This window comes from Somniosus microcephalus, chromosome 6 (genome assembly GCF_052327205.1).
Source record: "Somniosus microcephalus isolate GS21.2 chromosome 6, FLI_Smic_1.0, whole genome shotgun sequence".
Taxonomy (NCBI): domain Eukaryota; kingdom Metazoa; phylum Chordata; class Chondrichthyes; order Squaliformes; family Somniosidae; genus Somniosus; species Somniosus microcephalus.
Genome location: NC_140992.1, coordinates 175,057,096 through 175,075,279, shown reverse-complemented (window position 1 = coordinate 175,075,279; position 18,184 = coordinate 175,057,096). Strand labels below are relative to the sequence as shown.

The 18,184-nt window shown below is 48.0% G+C and overlaps 1 protein-coding gene across 1 annotated transcript in view; it reads left to right on the top strand.

Moving 5' to 3' along the window:
* The window catches only part of LOC147116221 (L-fucose kinase-like), a 174,182-nt gene that overhangs the window by 9,432 nt on the left and 146,566 nt on the right, over nt 1-18,184 (top strand). The gene's annotated exons all lie outside the window — the stretch shown is intronic.

Below are 18,184 nucleotides of genomic sequence, written 5' to 3'. Positions count from 1 at the left end.
GGAAGTGGTAGAGGCGGCCGTTTGCCTCAAAGGCAGTATACTGGCGGTCCTCAGGGCGGATAGGGAGCTGGTGGTACGCTGATTTCAGGTCAATGGTCGAGAAGACGCGGTACTGCGCGATCTGGTTGACCATATCAGCTATGCGGGGGAGTGGGTAGGCATCCAGCAGGGTGTAGCGATTTATTGTCTGGCTGTAGTCGATGACCAGGCGCTGCTTCTCGCCGGTCTTAACGACCACAACCTGGGCTCGCCAGGGGCTGGTGCTGCCCTCAATAATCCCTTCCTTCAGGAGCCGCTCCACTTCGGTTTTAATGAAAACCCTGTCCCCGGCACTGTATCGCCTGCTCTTTGTGGCGATGGGCTTACAGTCGGGCGTGAGGTTAGCAAACAGTGGTGGGGGGGTGACTCTGAGTGTGGAGAGGTTGCACCTGGTGCGCGGCGGGCAATTTGGAAGCTGCTGGCTGCGGACTGTGAGTGGGGGTAGGGGTCCACCGTACGCCATCGTAACACTTTAAGGTGGCACTGAAAATCTAACCCCAGCAGGACGGCAGCGCAGAGGTCGGGCAGGACCAGAAGTTTAAAATGATCGTACACGGTCCCGTCTACTACGAGTGTCACTACGCAGTAGCCGCCGATGTCCGCCGACTGGGACTCGGAGGCCATAGAAATCCGCTGGTGCGCAGGCAGGACTGGGAGAGAGCAACGCTGCACCGTGTCGGGGTGGATGAAGCTCTCCGTGCTCCCAGAGTCAAAAAGGCAGATTGTATCGTGGCCATTTACCTTAATGTCCATTGTGGAACTGGCCAGCTGGTGCGGTCTCGCTTGGTCCAGTGTAACGGATGCCAGCGTAGGGGTCGGTGTGTCGCTGCGGGTATCAGATGAGGCGGTGTTGGGGGCCTGCTGCGTTCCGGCTGTCGTCCAAGATGGCGGCGTCCATGATCCCCATGTGGCTGGAGGCGTCCAAAATGGCTGCTGTACCGGTGGTTCGCACATGGCCGGGGAGGCCCAAGATGGCGGCCCGCATGCCCTGCAGACGTTAGCGTAGTGTCCCTTCTTCCCGCAGCCCGAGCAGATCGCATTTTTCGCCGGGCAGCGCGCTCTGGGGTGTTTTGCCTGGCCACAGAAGTAGCATTTCTGGCCTTGGGGCACTGCTGTCTGGCCTTGGGACACTGCTGCGGTAGTTGGGCCGTTGCTGGGGTGTGACGGCGCTATGAGGCGGTCCTACCGTGTCCCAGGCTGTCATTCTCCGCGGCGTCCACGGTGCAGAGGAGTAGGCATCCATGCCCCGGTAGGCTGCATCCAATGATAGTGCGAGTTCAGAGGCCTTGTTGAGGTCGAGGTCACTCTGCTCCAACAGTCGCTGTCGGGTGTAATTGGATCTGTGGCCCGCTACAAAAGCGTCCCGGATAAGTTCCTCTGTGTACACGGCGGCCTTTACATCCTTACAACCACAGGCCCGGCCAAGCACAGACAGTGCCTGAAGGTATTCCACGGTCGATTCCCCAGGTTGTTGTTTACGACTCCCCAGGAGGTGCCTGGCGTACACTTCGTTCACTGGGCGCGTGTACTGGTCCTTGAGGAGCTTGATAGCGTCCGCGTACGAGGTCGCATCTTGGATGACCGAGTACACTCGGTGGTTCACTTTGGAGGTCAGGACATCCAGTTTGTCCTCGTCCGATTTGATTGCTGCGGAGGCGGTCAGGAATTTTTCGAAACACTTAAGCCAGTGAGTAAACTTGGTGGATGAGTCCGCCTCCCGATGATCTAAGTCCAGGCATGCTGGTGTGAGGATCTTCTCCATTATAAAAATTTTGTTAATAAAATTGATGCGCTATCAATTACTCATAAAAGACTGAGAGTTAAGAGAGTAACTAAAGGCTTTTATTAACAAAAGAATGAAAGTCTGCCTCGAGTGGTCGACCGGTCCAGAAATACAAAGGGCTGGGGAGCAGTCACCTTTATACTAGGACTTGTGGGAGGAGTCAGCCGAGGCATGTCCAGGCATGTACACAGTGGAATACAAACAGTGGTTTACCACAGAGATTAAGGGAGGATAGGAGGCTAGTGAAATCAGGAGAGAGAGCATGATGAATTGAGATGGAGGTTGAAATAACCGAGGATGAGAAGTCATTCGGTGCAGAGGCCGAGGGAGGAAAGCAGTGAAGATATCTTGGTAATAACATTTTTATGGCACTTGGGTGGGCAATAGAGAATGAGAATTTTAAGTGAGAGGGTTGGAATAAGGTGAGGTGCTCAAAGGAGGAGAAAGTGCCAGAGGAGTAGGGGAAAGACCAAGGTATGATTTGGTAATGAGAGCCACACTGCCACCACTGTGGTCCGAGCGGGGCAATTGGTGGAAGGTATAGCCAGACGGGGAGGCTTGATTTAAGGGTAAGGTTTCATCACCCCTCAGCCAAGTTTCCGTCAGGGCCATGATGTCGATGCAATCATTCACGATAAGCTCACAGATGGCAATGGCTTTGTTCACAAGTGAGCGGACATTCTGGAGGGAGATGCGGAGAGGGTCAGTGATGGTTGACCCACTGCCAGCATCCACAGGGTCAGCGTTTGCAGGGGTGGGGGAGTGGGGTGGTAGAGGTGAGTTAGACGGGGAGGAGATTGGCAAGATTAGCCCCCAGTGGGCGCGCTGGGCGGGAAGGTCGGCGAGAGAGTAGAATGGGACAGTTGGGGTTGCTGCTCGTGAGGCAGCGACAAGTACCTCAATGGGCCCTTCGTAGGATGCCAAAAAAGGCACAGAGGGAAGCTGTAGGTTTATCTAAGAGGGAATCAAGCCTCGGGCTGCGGCAGGAGAGTAGAATGGTCGAAGAGCAATGAAGGATTAGGGTAGGGATTTGGGAGGGCAGAATATCCGAGAGGAGCGATGAAAGGTGGCTTAATGACAGGAGCGAGCGGTCTGGGAGGGGGATAAAGAGAAAAGAAAAAGGAGGAGAAAAGTGGGAAAGTATTGAATGGCTCGGGTGTGGAGCAGCAGCCAAAGTGTGCACGCGAATGGACACGGGAAAGGCTTAGGTTACGTAGGCCTGGTTAAATGTAGTAATTAATGCAATACATATTTCCTGGTAGCAGGGAATAGGTTGGAGACAACAGTAGGGAGACCAGGGTCAAAGTCAGCGGTCCCATGGAGAGACAAAGCCGACGTAAGCAGGATGGAGCTGGCACGGAGCAGGCGAGTGAAATCCAGAAACTATTTGAAGGGTAGAGAGTTCAAGGATGGAGGTTGTTGCCGTAGGAATGAGTCGGTAGTGGTGCAGAAAGATGATGGTGAAACTGACGCAAGTTGGAGGTCACTGCAGATCAAAAGTGGCGGAGAAAAAGTAAAACCACAAGCCAGCGACCAGCAAAGCTGAAAACAGGTAGAACGAGTCACCAGACAGCAAGTGAAGCAGCAGCTGCTAGCTAGAGGCCAACAGAGCTGAAAAAGCAGCAGAACCAGTTCATCAGAGACAGCCGCAGTTTAAAAGTTAAAAAATCTTTTAGCAGCAGAGATAGAGACACTGCAGCTAAGTCTTGGTGTAATCCAGCGTAGTCCCGTGCAGAAACGTCGTAGTGCAGTTCAAAGCAGAAACATAGTCTAGATGCCCAGAGAAGTCCAGAAGATCGGAAACCAATTTGAGAAAAGAATTCAGCAGCATAAGACTTGAAGCGACTGAACAGCAGAGCAGCACCATAGCCGCTGAGTCAAACAGTGTAGTCAGTAGAGCAGCGTAGTCCAGCTGGTAGAGGAATCCAGTGATGGAAGTCAAGTTTCAGCAGAGTTCCGGCAGTTGAAAGAGCTCAGTGAGAACAAAGACACGCTGGGCCCGGGGGGTGGGCAGTGGACTCTGCAGGGGGAGCTTTAAACTTTCAGTTTGGGCTGAAATGTCTTCACTATCAGAGGCAGGGCACCTTAAGCAATGGAAGAAAGGAGATTGGGGAAAGAAATGGCAATGGATGATCAAGGATGCAGTTGAAGAGAAGAGCAGCTCAGTAAGGAGCTGCCAGCCCAGGAGTCCTCTTGAAATCTTATATGGAAGGTGCAGGGTGGGTGGGCTGTCTTCAATACCAGGAGATGTATATGGAAGGTGCATATACTGGGCTGACTGGTTAATATTGGGCGATGAATGTGGAAGGGTGCTGGGTGGGGTAGCTAATTTACCGAAATAGAGGGCTGTATATGGAGAATATAGGTGTGATAGCTCAGATTGCTGCTATCCTGGATTGTATATGGAGGGTACAGGGTATATCGGTGATTATTTCATTTTTTAAAGGGATCACATTTGTTACCAATCTTCTTTATTCTCCCTCCTGAAGGTGATGACTCTTACTGATACAAAGTTCATTGGAACTGGTTACTATCTGGTACGTTACCATTCTTCAGGTGTGTCTGTGTTTATAGGCAGTAGCATCATCAGGCTGTTTACTCGGTGGGCATCAATGCCGAGCTTTATTCTAATTTTTACCTGATATCCAAACATTTACAATGATGAGCACGTCACTGGATAGTGATCAGGATCGGGTCCCTTTCCTAAAGACTCTGAGGCCAATTATAACTACAGTTACTAATGGGGGACCAGTTAACGCTGCATTTCCCAGCAGGCAAGTTGAAAGGCCAGACACTCGTGGCTGAAGGAGGAAGAACGGTGGCAGGGAGGCAGTGATTGGGTGAGGGAGAGTGAAGCACCTGTCAGCTACCCTTGGACCTATACTAAGTCTTTAGCAATTGATCTCCGATTGTTATTTTTGCCTGATAATCAATGATCATTTTTAGTTTTGCAAGAATCATTCCTAAAATGCCTCCATTCAACAGAATCTAGACCAATTCTGGCATTTTGTTGTTAAAGCATAAAATGAAGGTTATGTTGAAAATGGAAATGCCACCTAACTCTGGAGTGTAGTTTAGAACCCAAATATAAGGGGAAACACCAGTCTGGAAATATTGGCAATCACATTGGTTTTGTTTGTAATACTACTACATTCCCATCTGTCAGCTCCAGCTGAATAGGGCTGAATGTTTGCTTGCAATACAATTAGAAACATTTGAGTTTAATTTTTTTTAAACCAAGTTGTCACAGCTGCAGTAGTCAGTTATTTGAAAGCAAAGGCTAGGAGTGTCTTAGTGACTCTATGCCCATGAATCGTGCAGAATACATCAGAAATTCCCCACTTGCTGCTCTCCTGATGGGTCATTGAGTGGACACACAGCTCTGTTCAGCATTGAGCCACATCGACCAAGAAGGTCAAAGGTTCAGTCTCTAATGCTTAGTTGCCTTCTCTCAGTTGGGGTACTACAATTGATGTTCGCATCCTTGGGCTATGGAGACGAAAAGTCAGCCAGGGTTCCTGCTATCCATTGACCCCCCTCAGGAATGCATCTATGTGAAAATTGGGTGAGGACACCAGACTCGGCAATGAAAGCCCCAGATGCTCACATTCATCATCCATACTCAGTTCTAAAGAATGGCTGTTTGGACAAGGCACTTCAGTTGTGTGGGTGCCCATGGTATCGTACCTTGGCAAGTTGTGGGGGGAGTGGGAGAGAGGATAATAGGAAAGGTAGTAGATCAGGGGAATCTAGCTTTTAACTGATTACTGGTTAACAAACCCTCTAATCTACTATTTGATCCACTCCTTTCTCAATTCAATATATTTCAAGCCATTGAAATCTGGTAATCCATTGTGAAGTTAAGCTTCTTTACAGTCAAGTTTGTGACAATACCACACTATTTCTGGGGCATGGGTCTCGCCTGTCCCAATGAATTAGTCTCAACCCAGTTGTTGTGGGTGCAGATCCAGAGTACAGAGCTGCCCAGTGTTCAACATTGAATTGGTGATCACATTCAGAGGATTGCTGCTGTGTGAAGTGGAAATTCTGTGGAATTGCAGTAGGGAATGCTACTCTGAGGCACTAGGCTGGCGCAGAGCAGATGGAGCTTTATTCTATATCAAAGTGTGATATCCCTGACTGGGTGTGCTTGACGCTGACATGAAGTAAAAAAAAAAAAGGGAAAATTTTGCATCCCCCATTACTTGAGTTAATCTCTTGAGTTAATCAATGTCAGAATTTGCTCCCCACCCCACCCTAAAAAATTAACTAAAAATGATTCTATGTGTAACAAACAAGGCCACCATTAGACTCGTTTTAGAAATCTAACCAGTACCAAGGGCCATCTGTCCTTAAGATCTTTGACTTTTTTTTGGAATATTTGTGTTTAATGGGTGATATCCAGTGGCTCTATTTAAAGAAGAGCAATGAGTTCTCCCAGTATCCTGACCTCCTCCAACCAGTATGACCGCAAACCCAGCCACTGCTCTTGTACCTCATTGCTGTTGTTTGTTGGATTTTGCTGTGTGCAGATTAACTCCTACGTAACAATGGTCACTCCACTTCACTTCAACGTAATTGGTTGTATGTGAAGTGCTTGGAGACGAGATAAGGTGCTGTATAAATGCAAGCCTTTCTTACTGATGACATTATTTGGGAGAACTGACTTGCAAGGTTTTACTGTACCAAACAGATGTTGGGTTTCTACTCGTATCTCTAATTGTGTTAATCTCGCTGCTTCCTAGTCAGACTCGGTAATGATGTCACGAGCACTCATCGCTTTAAAAGAAATTGACAAGTTCTCTGTTGATACTTTCAGGGGGCTGTGATGGAGAAGCACTTTCCTAAAATCCTTTGGGTTCCTTATGTAAGTCTAAACTGAAGATGAGGATGTCTCTTCGTCTGTCCTGAGACTTGTGCGTTTTAAAATTATTCGTAGAATTTGTTGGACTCCTCTAAGATTTAATTCAGTTGAGTTCATGGAGGCAGATCTATGATGGAGATGTTACTGGGCAATGAAATACAGTCTCTCACACTTCAACAAAATGCCACAGGCTCAGGATTGTGGTTGGCATGTTTGAGTTTAAGCACTATAAGTCCTGGGTGTAAATGTCCACCATTGGTGGCTGTGCCTTCAGCTGCCTAGGTCCTAAGCTCTGGAATTCCCTCCCTAAACCTCTACGTCTCTCTACCTCTCCCTCCTCCTTTTAAGATGCTCCTTAAAACCTACCTCTTTGACCAGGCTTTTGGACACCTGTCCTAATATCTCTCTGTGGTTCAGTGTCAAACTTTGTTTGATAACAATCCTGTGAAGTGCCTTGGGATGTTTTACTACCTAAAATGTTCTATATAAATGCAGGTTGTTGATGTTTCAGGATACCCAGTGGAAGTGCCTGCTTAACACTTGCTTTGCTGATGCTCTCTAGGAGATTGAACATGTAGCAAGTGAGAGTGGACTATGACTTGTGAGAAGGCACTTGCTGGTTCCAGGGGGCAGGCAGCTCCAATTTTCTCTCTTTTCCTGAAGGCTCTAACTTATCAATGTAAAGATTCTCTTACCCCACCTCCAAAACATTGCATCAAAAATGATTCTGCGTGTTTAGGAGTCTCACCATTTGCTGGTCATTGTTAGAAATTCCAGGTCTACACTAGGTACTCACTTGGGTCAATGTCCACAGTTTCTTCCCTAAATGGACTGTGCATCCCATACGATCAGGAGTTTACCTAAATATTTAGTCATGTGATAGTTATCCAGGGGTTTTGGATCATGAATTATTGAGTGCTAAATTAGAGGCGGTTTTGTACTGTGGGCCCAGGCCCATTAAACTGTTGCTTCTGCCCAAACATCCACGTACCATCCTGCAGCCCACAGAAAGAAGAGGTTATTTTTAGGTCCTTTTAGGGTTTCAGTTGTGGTGTTGACCCTGCTTTGTAATTCTTTTTGATGTGTATATTGCAATAGTCCTTAGTTTTCTTACTATTTATTATAGAGAGCTACCAGGAACTGGTAGCAACTTTGAACATTTTTAAGTGGAACAAAATGTTTTAGATGTGCCCATGAGCAGTTGAGAATACTTATGAACTAGGGTTAGTACGACATCATGGTGTTGGTACTTCATATTCAAAGACAACAACCCTTATTATAGAATCAGTCTTGATGACTGCTTTTTTTTTTCCCATCTACTTCAACGAGGGAAAAAAACCTTGCAGAAACAGATATAAGTGACGGTGGTTTGTGACGAGCCATTTGCATTGTATGAATCGTCAGTTGGTACTCAAAACAACTTGCCAAGGCAAGAGAGCTGGCGAACTTTGGAATGCAGTCCGTGAGCATCCGTGGAGAATTCCTGAGCGTTCTTTCCCTTATGGTACAGCAATGCACACTGCTGCAGCCTGCGAATCTGTGATCGCACCTGCAGTAACGCTAAGCTAGAGCTCCCTATGTGGGTGTGGTGGCACTACACATTGAGGAAGTAAGTACCTATGTATCATAGCCCACCAGTCTATTTGTACCAAGTTTCCAATTTCCAAATGGGCTGTCAGAAGGAGGTGCTGAATGAAGACTGGTTGCCCCAGGAGAGACAATAAGAGCTGGTCTCATGGAGCTATTCTGGAACATTGCCTACCAACCATTTTGAGCAGCAGAGGCTTGGGGACAGAAGGTGTCCTACCCAGTGAATGTTGCGTGATCTAGGGAGAGCTCAAAATCGTCTTCACAAAAACGAGTACGTAAGCTCCAACTGGATGCTGACTATAAACAGTCAACTGCAGCATGCTGTATACAGCAATGAAATCTGAATCTTGTATGAAAGTTGGGGTATTGTGTCCAATTCTGGGCACCACACTTTAGGAAGGATGTGAAGGTTTTGGAGAGGGTACAAAAGTGAGTTACTGGAATGGTTCCAGGGATGAGGGAATACAGTTACTTGGATAGACTAGAGAAGCTGGGGTTGTTCTCCTTGGAGCAGAGAAGGCTAAGAGGAGATTTGATAGAGTTGTTTAAAATCATCAAGGGTTTAGATAGAGTAAATAAAGAGGAAACTTTCCAATTGCTGAAGGGTCGATAATGAGAGGACACGGGTTTAAGGTGATTGACAAAAGAACCAGAGATGACATGAGAAACGTTTTTACGCAATGAGTGGTTAGGATTTGGAATGCACTGCCTGATAGGGTGGCAGATACAGATTGAATAGTAGTCTTCAAAAGGGAATTGGATAAATACTTGAAGGAGAAAAAAAACGCAGGGATATGGGGAAAGAGCGGGGAAGTGGGACTAACTGGATTGCTCTTCGAAAGACTCGATGGACCTCCTTCTGTGCTGTGCTGTACTAATCTATCATATTGTGGCAAAGCCACCAAGGGACTCCTGTATATGACTATATATAACTGCCTTTAACAGAGTGCTACAGCACCTATGTTTGTTTACTGTTTGTAAATAACCTGTTCTCGGTAAGTTCCAGAACCAGCGCGATGACGTCATCACATTGGTCACGTGATGTCCCGAACGGCGGGAAACGTGATGACGTCAGGCTGGGAGGTTCCCAGGTCAGACCTCGTGAAGCCAGCCTTAAGAAAAGACCTGTTGATTGTTTCTCCTGCATTGCATTGTTTGTTCTTTAGTTTACATTAAACTAAATTTAATTATCGGACTGACTCGACCTCAATATTTCAGCTAGGGATCTGACGATTCCTACAGTGGTGACCCCGAAGCTTCGCGGACGATTTTCGCGGAGGAAGCGCGACGCAGCACGATGGATGTTAATGCAGTGACCTTGAAGCTCCCTCAATTTTGGGAACAACAGGCGGCCTCCTGGTTCGTCCAAGCGGAGGCTCAGTTCCAACTTCGGAACATCGTGCTGGATCAGACCCGTTATCTTTACGTGGTCTCCGCACTGGACAGCTCGACGGCTTCGAGGATCATCAGCCTGCTGGAAAACCCACCCGTGGATAACAAGTATGATACGCTTAAGGCGCGACTAACGCAGGTTTTCGGCCTCACGAAAGCAGAGCGCGCGCGACGTTTACTCACGCTGCCCGGGTTAGGCGACGCCAAGCCGTCTGAGTTGATGAGCCAGATGCTCTCGCTCCTTGGGTCTGAGCCGCAGTGTTTTCTGTTCCGGGAACTGTTCCTGAGCCAGCTCCCCGAGCAGGTGCAAGCAGCCCTCGCCAGGTCAAAGGCTACGGACGGTGTAGCGCTCGCGGCCGAAGCCGACACTATTTAGGCGGTGATGCAGCAGTACTGCGCCACCTCGAAGCGTCCCGCCCCGAAGAACCCCGCCTTGGCGCCTCCACCATCTTACTATCTTACTATCACGCCCGTTTCGGCCCAAAAGCCAGATGCTGCCGTCCTCCCTGTAGTTTCGTGCCGAATGCAACGAGAAAGCAACAGCACCGACTGCGTGAACGGAAGAACGACCCCGAGGTCGGTTTCGCATCTACGATGGTGGTTGCAGATTCCGGGAAGTTACTTTATATCACCGACTCCATTTCGGGCAGGCGGTTTTTGTGTGACACGGGAGCCCAGTTCAGCATCCTCCCCGCTTCGCTCCGGGCCAGGAGGCGCGGTTCTCCACTCCAGGCCGCCAACGGCAGTGCTATTCGTACGTTCGGGAACAGGCAGATCCAGGCGTGTTTTGGCGGGCAACGTTTCCTATGGGAGTTTATCACCGCCCAAATCGCACAGGCAATCCTCGGCGCTGACTTCTTCTGTGCCAATGGCCTATTGGTTGATTTACGAAATCGCTGTCTGATTCACGCCGCCACGTTTGCCTCCATCCCGTGCTTTCGGGGCTTAGGCGCGACTCACACGGTTTCCTGCACCGTGCCGGCGCCTGACGACTTCGCCCGCCTTCTCGGGGAATTTCCGGATCTAACTCGGCCCACCTTCTCGGCAACGACCGCTAAACATGGTGTGGAGCACCACATCGCGACGACCAGCCCTCCGGTCTATGCCCGGGCTCGGCGGCTGGAACCCAGTAAACTCGAGGCCGCGAAGGCGGAGTTCACCACCATGGAGCGGCTGGGGATTGTTCGCCGGTCGGATAGTCCCTGGTCTTCGCCACTTCATATCGTCCCTAAGCCCGGCGGTTATTGGCGGCCCTGCGGTGATTATCTGCGCCTCAATGAGGTCACGACGCCCGACCGGTACCCAATACCGTACATCCAAGATTTCTCCGCACATTTGGCGGGCAATTCGTTTTTTCCAAAATCAACCTCGTCCGGGGGTACTATCAAGTGCCCGTCCACCCCCAGGACATCCAGAAGACAGCGGTCATTACCCCGTTCGGACTGTTTGAATTCCTCCGAATGCCGTTCGGGCTCAAGAATGCGGCGCAGGCGTTCCAGCTCCTTATGGATTCAGTGCTGCGGGATCTTAAGTTCCTGTTTGTGTATCTCGATGACATCCTGGTCGCCAGTACTTCGAAAGAGGAACATCTCAGCCACCTGCGCCTCCTTTTTTGCCGCCTCCATCAGCATGGCCTCATAATTAACCCGGCCAAATGCCAATTCGGGCTGCGACAGATCGACTTTTTGGGCCACTGCATCACTGCGGAAGGAGCAGTGCCACTTCAGTCGAAGGTGGAGGCGATTGCTGCTTTTCCACGCCCGCAATCCGTTAAAGCGCTCCAGGAGTTCCTTGGTATGGTAAATTTTTACCAACGGTTTGTTCCCCGGGCCGCGCAGCTTATGCGGCCACTCTGCGAGGCACTCGGAGGGAAACCGGGGAAGGAACCTGTGGTCTGGACACCAGAGATGGATTGCGCTTTTGTGGACACGAAAGATGCTCTCGCAAACACAACGATGTTGGCGCACCCGCTGCCTGGCGCCACCATCGCGCTTACGACTGATGCTTCGGACTACGCCGTAGGCGCCGTGCAGGAGCAATGGGTCGACGGGACGTGGCAACCGTTGGCGTTTTTTAGTCGCCAATTGCGTCGTAACGAACGCAGCTACAGCACGTTCGACGGAGTTATTGGCGTTGTTTCTGGCCATCCGCCATTTTTGTTTTCTGTTGGAGGGACGCCAATTCACCGCATTTGTGGATCACAAGCCCCTGACGTTTGCCATGGCCAAGACGGCTGAGCCGTGGTCGGCTCGACAGCTCACCTTTATTTCTGAGTTCACCACCGACATCCGGCACGTGGCTGGCAAGGACAACGTGGTCGCCGATTGCCTCTCGCGTGCGATGGTCCAGGCCGTCCAGCTGGGACTCGATTATTCACTCATGGCTGCTGACCAAGTGGCTGATCCGGAAACGCAAGCTTTCCGTACCGACGACTCCTGCCTTCAGCCAGCGGATGTGCTTTTCCACTCGGCCGGCACCTCCTTGCTCTGCAACGTCTCCTTGGGGGACCCCCGCCCGATCATTCCGCTGTCCTGGCGTAGGAACGTTTTTGATGTCATCCACGGGCTTGCGCACCCTGGCGTGAGGGCTTCACAAAAACTACTGGCGTCCAAGTTCGTCTGGAGAGGGATGCGCAAGGATGTCCGTGACTGGGCCAACACCTGCGTCGTGTGCCAGCGGGCTAAGGTGCAGCGGCACGTCAAAGCTCCCGTAGCTGTTTTCGAAGTACCGGAGCGGCGTTTTGGTCACGTCCATGTCGACCTCGTTGGCCCACTACCACCGTCACAGGGTTTCACACGTCTCTTGACTATTGGCGACCGTACCACCAGGTGGCCGGAGGCCATTCCTTTGACGTCCACCACCTCCGCGGATGTCGCCCGGGCTTTTCTTTCCTCCTGGGTTGCACGTTTTAGCGTTCCGTCTGATATTTTGTCGGACCGCGGGCCGCAATTCTCGTCTGCACTGTGGAACGCCGTAGCCTTGGGTTTGGGCACCAAGCTCCATCGGACCACGGCTTGCCATTCGCAGGCAAATGGACTATGTGAGCACTTTCATCAGTCCTTGAAGGCGTCGCTGCGGGCCAGCCTCCAGGGGGCCGCATGGATAGAGAGGCTGCCTTGGGTGATGCTCGGGTTACGCACAGCGCCCAAAGAGGACCTGCAGGCATCGGCCGCCGAGCTGGTTTATGGACAGCCACTCCGGGTGCCAGGCGAGTTTCTTCCGTCACCAACGCGACCTTGGTCGGCAGCCGAACAACTGGAGGCCCACCAGGACGCAGCTCAATCTTTTAGCCCAATTCCGACATCACATCACGGTTTGCCCGCGTCACACGTTCCGCCGGAGCTTATGTAGGCTAAATTCGTTTTTGTCAGGTATGACGCCCACCGTAGTCCCCTCTCTCCTCCATATACAGGCCCTTTCCAGGTACTGCAGGCGGGTGCCAAGAGTTTTTTAGTGGACGTCGGGGGCAAGCCTGACCACATTTCCGTGGACTGCCTCAAGGCCGCACACCTGGACCTTGAGCGACCGGTCAAGGCAGCGCAGCCACCGCGTCGTGGGCAGCCACCTGACCGGACTGTTCCGCAGGCCAGCTCATCGTCTGCCCAGCCCATTCCTCTCCGGGAATATCGGAGTCGTTCGAACAGGCTTGTCCGACCTCCTCTGCGATTGACTTTTGTGGTTAAAGACACTTCTGGGGGGCGCATGTGGCAAAGCCACCAAGGGACTCCTGTCTATGACTATATAACTGCCTTTAACAGAGTGCTACAGCACCTATGTTTGTTTACTGTTTGTAAATAACCCGTTCTCGGTAAGTTCCAGAACCAGCGCGATGACGTCATCACGTTGGTCACGTGACGTCCCGAACGGCGGGAAACGTGATGACATCAGGCTGGGAGGTTCCCAGGTCAGACCTCATGAAGCCAGCCTTAAGAAAAGACCTGTTGATTGTTTCTCCTGCATTCCATTGTTTGTTCTTTAGTTTACATTAAACTTCGTTTAATTATCGGACTGACTCAACCTCAGTATTTCAGCTAGGGATCTGACGATTCCTACAATATCATCAAATAGCCTTCTTTCAACACTGTGCATGTAGCATTTTGGTGCAGTATTGTGTGTGTATACACTGGTGAAGTCAAATACTGATTGACTGAACACAGTTGGAAAGTTATTCAGATGGTTCCTGTACACAAGTGAAAAGATCAGGTTGACTATTTCAATTGAGTCTTGATGTTAAAATCTGCAAAATAATGCAGTTTTAAAATATAAAGTACAGTAGATGACTGGCCTAGTCTTGTATAATAGGATATCTTAACGAGCCTCGATGCATTGTCATATTATAGGACATGGTGAATTTTCTTGTGATTTAAAAACAGTGATATAGTTTGCAAGCAAATAAATGGAGCAGTGCTATATGTTTTTAAATGCAGTGAGACATAGATATTTTTTAAAAAGCAGTGGTCTCTCAGTAAGTGAGAGCTGATGGGTTTGCACCTCTTTCTGTGGCTCTGGGAGTAGGGAGTGAGTTCCCCTATGTATGTCGCAATCTGCAAATATTTCTGGTTCTTATCCCTTTCCTCCCTTTTCATCATCTGCTTTATCATTTATTTTCCTAACATACTTTTAAATTTATTTCTTTGTTTTGCCGGGTCGCTTTTTCTTTCCCTATTCTGCTTCCCTATTCTTCTTGAGAATAAATGTTCTTTTGTAGGAATTAGCGAATTCCTACGAATAACTGAGATCGACACCAGAGAGCGATTAAACAGGTCTTTACTCAACAGAGATGCCACGAGGACTGCCTGGGCAGTCCCGTGGTTTGCGATGTGACGTCATCGCGTTTGCCCGCGCTCTTAAAGGGGCCACGCCCCGTACATGCAAACTCTATATACAAAACACAGTAATGCCTAACACAATGATACAGGTTTAGGCTGGTGTTAGAACCTCGTTAAAGAGAATTATATACAGTTAGCCAGAGTCATTCCGTGGTTCTGCCACACTTTTCTCATTTCCATTTACTTGCTTTTACTTTGTTGTAAGTGGAACTATTCCCACTGCAGATATACAGCCTGGCTGGGATGCTTTGCAAACTTGGCTCCTTTGATTGTTAGAAATTGTTCATCCAAACTCAAGGACATAATTACATTTACCTGCTAACCCTGCAATATATTAGTTAATTGAATCTTTTACGAACAAAATGATGCACTGAAAGGTAGACAGTAATAGCTTGACACTGACTCCTTTCAACGCTAATAACAAGAAAAGAAAAAATGACTGAAGAATGGATCTGCTTTGTAGACCAATGAAAAATAAAATTCAACCATTTTAACAGCAGTTCATGTTGGTACTGTTCAGTTTGCCGCATTGTTGAACTCCAGCGAGGAGATCAGAGTCTGGACCAGATACTGGACTGAGAATTCAATCCAGGGACCGAGAACAACTCCAGTTTTGTCATTCTCAGCCAGGCTTGGAGGAAAAACTTAGCCAGAGGACATGATGGTGGGGTGCTATTCTCATCATCCAAGAAGGTGATGAATCATTGAGTGTCACTGATTATTTTTTATTTTCCTGCCGTGTTTCTGATTGTTGGTAGTTGACAGGCTAGGAAGGGAGAGAATATTTGCAGGGTTTAGGGAAGAGGTGAGTTACAACATCATAAATGCTACTAGGACTGCTTTTGCTTTCACTGGCTAAAGATCAGGCGCAGGAAGCCTGTCTGATTTCTAGCCCCATCCCACCAACTAAAGGGCACTGAGGTCAATAGTGCGCCCCTACTACTGCAAGAGCTAATTTGGTGTTATAAATTCGCGTCCGCTGTAGATGCCTTTTCGGCTTCAGTGGCATCAGTCTCTCCTGTAAGGTCTGGGCGTCTTGCTTTTATGGGAATTGACCCATGCTGCCCTCTACAATAGCTGGACTCGGGAGTGTAACAACGGAACCTTCTCGTGACCTGAACCAGATATCCATGTCTTTTTGCACGTGTATTTCATCAATTTCTCTGAGAGTTAACATTACATGAGGCGAGACATGCTTGGAATTGTTAAGCTGCTTTATTCCACAGTAAGGTGAACACACAGAGCAATAGTTATGATCCGACTCATTAGTTCAATCACTAAAACTTATCTCCACATAATAACATAAAAATAATGAACGTGCCAGCTACCTCACTTCATTGAGTCGTCTTCCTTGATTTAAACAGACTAACTCCTCTGCATTCTTACATTCAACCCAAGGCAGAACTTCTCTACCTTCAGTCTCCTGCCTTTCACAGCCCTTTGTTGTCTGACTGCCTGTACAGCCTCCTGCTTCCAAAAGCCAACTGCTTCTGGCTCTCTCTTATCCTTTGCTTTTCAGATAGAGATGAAAGGGTTTTCCATCACCATGGATAAAAGGTGTTTTCTGATTACTCAGACAAGCTAACAAATCCTTTATTATTTGATCCCTGGGGGGAAAAAAACCCAACTCATTTCTAGCATATTAATCATCCTTTATCTGCGTACCCATTAAGAAAAAAAACACATGAGAATACACGAAAACAAAAGCCAAATACTGCAGGTGCTGGAAATTTGAAATAAAAAACATAAAATGCTGGAAACACTTAGCAGGTCAGGTAGCAACTGTGGAGAGTGAAACCAGAATTAATGGCCCTGATTTTGCAGTCAGCGGCGAAGGAACGGTGCTCGCCGTTCATCTCACTGACAGCTGCCCACAAAGATTTGACCGGCTTTCGAGCGGAGACTTCCTGCCATCGGGCGTCTGTTCCAGCGCAGCGCCCTCTACAGGGCACCTGTGCGAAACAGCGAGGCTCTTCAACCAATCAAATTGATGAATCCTCACTGAGCCATGCAGAGTCCAAACCAGGAAGTATAAAGTTGAACATATAAATTAGATTTAAATGATGTACAGAAAATGAAATAAAGATTAGGAATTACAGATGGGATTAAGGGAGAGAGATAACAGACAGACAGAAAAAGTAAACAAAAAAGGTTTAAATTTTTTTTTTAACGCTCTAACTAATTTTCTTCTGCGGGAATGAGACTCCACACTTGTAAAATTAATTTTTCAGGGCCAGAGAGATTGTTCAGCAGTAATTATCACTAATCATGCCTTTAAAAAGTTACTTACTCCTGAATACATCAGCCCTAACTTTTTCAGCCATTTTAATGTGAAACTAGTGGGCAAGTACAGCAAGTTCACACCGTTTCAGTCATTTCAGTGCAGAGTCCATTGGTGAGGACTACAACAGCGCACCCTGTGGAGGAACAGGGTATCTCTGACAGCAACTTCTGGATTTGCGTGTTTTACTGCTGTCCGATTTACCCCATAATAACGGTGAGCGCCGATGGCCTCACCATTATGTATTATTACAGCAAAATCCAGGCCAATGTTTCAGGTCCAGTTCTGATGAAAGGTCATTGACCTGAAATGTTAACTCCTGTTTCTCTTTCCACAGATGTTGGCTAGGTGTTTCCAGCATTTTCTGTTTTTATTTCATGAATACATGCTGCTTTTAAAATATCAGCATTAAAAAAGCTCTTTTCCAAAAATGGTCGAACAGAATCTTGAAATGTGACAATTGAGTAACTAATTACAGATCAGGGATAAAACATGAGGCCTTCTTGGTCTGAGAGAGAAAGAGTGAGTGAGAGAGAGAGAGAGTGTCTTTGATGCTAATGTTCAATTTTCAAAAAAGTGTGAACTAATTATCTCCACTTGTGTTTTCTTGGCAGTTAGGAAGGGTCAAGGCTAATGGCTCACATTGGTGAGACAATGGTCCAAATGCTAATACATGAGGTTGGGGAAGAGTGAGAAATAGACAGCGAGAAAGACACAAATGGAGAGCAAGACAGACAGACAGCTTCTTTCCTCAATCTAATTTGACTTTTTTAAAGTTGAATTTGAGGGAAGCGGACAGAAAGGGAAGGGAGGAAAGAGGAGAAGGGTCGAGAGGGGAAGGAAGGGAGGGTAGCAAGGAAGAGAGCTGGAGTAGAGAGAAGGGAAAAGAAGGGAAGTGAGAGAGGATGTAAATATAACCTGACTAGTTTGCATTGGCTGTTTCCATTCTAACTGCAGACATAGGAATTTATAATGGAAATTAAAAAAACAGACAAAATGCATGACTTCAAAATGGGGGCTGAATTACATTTCTGTGCCCTGGTCCAGTTAACTCCACCCGCTAACCTCACATGACCTGAAGATTACATTTGTTCTTGACTCCCCATGTACAATGGGAGTTTGACCAGCTAATACATTAAAACCCTTGCATCTGTGAGGACTTTGTATCGACTTTTCTAAATTCCTACATCCACATTTATAATAGAAATGACCTATGTAAACTTGTCGCGCCTTAGTTGCACTCTTGCTCCAGTGGTTGTGCTACAGTACCATCACTGGCAGGAGGGTATTATTACAGCATGACAAGTTTATATAGGCAGTCTCCATCATTATAAGTGTGAACATAAGAATTCACAATGTAAATAAGACCAGAATATATGATTTTAAACTAGGGACTGAATTACGTG